The sequence below is a fragment of the Sinocyclocheilus rhinocerous genome, unplaced genomic scaffold (genome assembly GCF_001515625.1).
Source record: "Sinocyclocheilus rhinocerous isolate Xijiao unplaced genomic scaffold, SAMN03320098_v1.1 scaffold7084, whole genome shotgun sequence".
Taxonomy (NCBI): domain Eukaryota; kingdom Metazoa; phylum Chordata; class Actinopteri; order Cypriniformes; family Cyprinidae; genus Sinocyclocheilus; species Sinocyclocheilus rhinocerous.
In genome coordinates this window covers 12940-16329 of record NW_015661994.1, presented here as the reverse complement: position 1 = coordinate 16329, position 3390 = coordinate 12940, and the positions used below count along the sequence as shown (strand labels likewise).

General features: G+C 34.2%; 1 pseudogene; it reads right to left on the bottom strand.

The window, feature by feature from the left end:
- The window catches only part of LOC107727135 (beta-catenin-like protein 1), a 56361-nt pseudogene that overhangs the window by 40687 nt on the left and 12284 nt on the right, over positions 1 to 3390 (bottom strand).

Here is a 3390-nt window from a genome sequence, read left to right as displayed (position 1 = left end):
GATAGATAGATAGATAGATAGATAGATAGACAGACTATAGATAGTATAGATAGATAGAACGATATAGATAGAACGATATAGATATAGATAGAGCGATAGATAGAATAGAACGATTAGAACGATAGATGGATAGAACGATAGATAGAACGATAGATAGAACGATAGATGGATAGATAGAACGATAGAACGATATAGATAGAACGATAGATGGATAGATAGATGGATAGATGGATGGATAGATAGATGGATAGATAGATAGATAGATAGATAGAATGATAGATAGATAGATAGATATATAGATAGAACGATAGATAGAACAATAGACAGAACGACAGACAGATAGATAGATAGATAGATAGATAGATAGATAGATAGATAGATAGATAGATCTAAATAAAGAGGAAAAAATAAAGATAGATAAAAATAAATCTTATTTGGTCAGGTCAAAAAAAAGAACAATACCCTCTCTTTATTTTATTACACAGATTTGCATGTAAATTATTTGCAAATAAACAATTAAAGGTTGCCTGGTCATGTTGTGCAACATGCAAACATCATCAAAGGGAGTTAAAACGATTGTGAGATGAGAAAACAGCAGCGTGGAGCAGAAAGAACGAATGCTCTGGGTCCTGATGATCTCTAAAGAGTCTCGGACTGTGATTTCAGACAACAGCTGATTTAGAGAGAAACAGAGAGAGACAGTCTTACTGAAAGCTGCTGCAGTAGTACATCAATACCGTCCATTTCTCCCAACACCTCCCGTGTTTCTGAGAGAGAGACAGATAGTAGTGGGAGGGAAGATATCAGTGAGAGAGACAGACATGAAGAGAAAAGATGATGAATGTTAGTTCAGTGTGCTAATAAAGCCTGGAGAGAGAGAGAGAGAGGTGCATGTGATAAAGCTCAGAAGACCAAAACAACACACAATCAGCAGCCTTACTGAGCTATACGTGCTGTATTAATAAAGTCATATATCACAGCATGAGTAACACAGGGCCCTAGGAAATCTGTTTTGATTTTGCCCAAAATTACATGTATTCTGGGGTTTTTTCTGGACTTCATTTTAATAAAATTTAAATAATCAAAAAGCATGTTTAATCAGTTAACGTTATTATTTTTTATTGCCATACCAGCATCTATGGCTATTTTCATGGTAAGATCACTGTATTTTAAAACAAACAAAAAGTAGTAACGCAGTAGTAATGAAAAACAACACTTCACAAACAAATCACATCAATATAACAAACATTACATAACATTTTATAATTTCAATATTTGATAAAAAAAAATATTACGATTATTCAGTTGAACTCATAAAACAATTCAGTTTATTACAGTTTTAACAATAATAGGGCCTTATGAAATGTTTTATCTTTTATCAAATTCATTATCATCAAAATTGGTAGTAATCAAATGAATGTATAAAACTTTTATAATTTAATTACTCTTAAAATCGAATGAAATTAAAATATAACAATTCCTTTTATTTTTTGGCAAACGAAGTGCTGCACAATAGGGTTTTACTGTTTAGATTAAAATATGGAAAATAAATGTGTGATATTCCTTAAAAAATAATGTTTAATAAATTGTATTATTATTACTTTGGAAATTAGAGTAATATATAAGCCACTCTGCTCTTTAGATATCAGCATTGGCTATAAACTTCTTTCAAAACATCACACTTTTCCTTGTTGCATTTATAAATTATGCAGTCATTATTTATAACAAGTCCTGTGCAAAAAATATAACTATATGTCCCTTTTAATATCAACTGAAAATTGCATGCTTACAATCACACTACATGGTAATTCTGCAAACAGAACATCAGTGTACTTGATAACGTCACTCAGCTCGCCTCGGCTACTCTGGTTATCCTCACTGTCTGTACAATATATTTACAATGACACGAAATATGATATCAAACACCATTGCCTCTTTTTGTTTTCATTTAAACATATTAATAGCCACAAAAATGTAGCTCAGGCAACGCATACTTTGATTACCTTCACTGTATGTATACTTAACAAAACAAAACATAAAACACAACCCTCTTTTCATTTTAAAAATATAAAATAATATGTGGTTCAGGCAATATGTGCAAAATATTCTATAATAAAATGAAATATGACCTAAACCACAACACTGCCTCTTTTTGTTAAATGTCAGTTTTAATGAATAATAATAGCCATTGCATAATAAATGTATAAGTATAAAGTATAACAGGAAACAAAGACGAAAGCAAACATATGCGTCAAAGTCAGTGCTGTACTACGGTAAAGCTGAATAAATATATAAAGTTATGAAACTAAACTTTGCGCTGATGCAAAATTATATGACCAGGAACAAATAATAGATTCATGAGACCAAAGATTGCCTGTTAGATATACCTAAAAACGAATTATATCTCATGTTTAACCACTACAGACACATCAGAGCCAGCGGCACATGTCAGGACTAGCCGAGGTGAGGCTGCTCTCAGCAGGATTCATGAGCACTGAGCGCCCGCTGATCGCCTCGAGCTCACTTCTCCAAAAACAGCGAAGCAATTTTTCTTAAGCTTTGTGAAACTATTCTACATAAAACATATCTGCAAGAAACAGAAACAGCAGACGGGCTAAATGAAACGCAAGTTCACTCTCTGACAGCAGGTGGCGCTTTTGGAACAGCAGCGATACAGTGTTTCATTTGGTTGCCGCTGTAAACAAAACCGCTGAGTTCAAACACTACTTTAAGATGCATTATATGAAGACAAGATGAAAAGAAAATGCTATCTAAACCAGGTGTGACACCCATTCACTGCAGAGGATCCATTGATGAGCAAGTCATGTAATGCTATAATTCTCCAAATCTGATGAAGAAAAAAACTCATCTACATCTTGGAAGACCCTAGGGCGAGTAAAAATTCAGCAAACTTTCATTTTTGGGTAACAATTCCTTTAAAAAGGTTTTGTTACACCATATTTTCAACACATAGCTTGTAATTATTCACTAGCATGAATGTAATTCACTGGAGTCTTTAATAAACCCATGCACACAGCCAATCAAAGCAATCCGTCTCTTATTTTTACTTACTGTCATTGTTTTGTAGCAGGATAGCCAGTATTTCACTGCAGTACAGCTTATTGGCATCAAAAGGCATCTTGGCCTGTTTGGGAACACAACAAACACACAATTTCAATGGCTTTGGCAGCAGCGTCCCATTCGATCTGTGTGCCGTCTTCTCTATTGTCAGTGTAATTGCTGGTGTGCTGCATTCATGGAAGTCTTCAGGAAGCATTAAGACGCGAACAGCATGACACTCTTATTCCAGCAGCCAGCGGTAAATCTGAGGAGGATTTCACCTCACGTGGATAAACGACAGTGTGAATTGAAATCCTCCTCAGATTTACC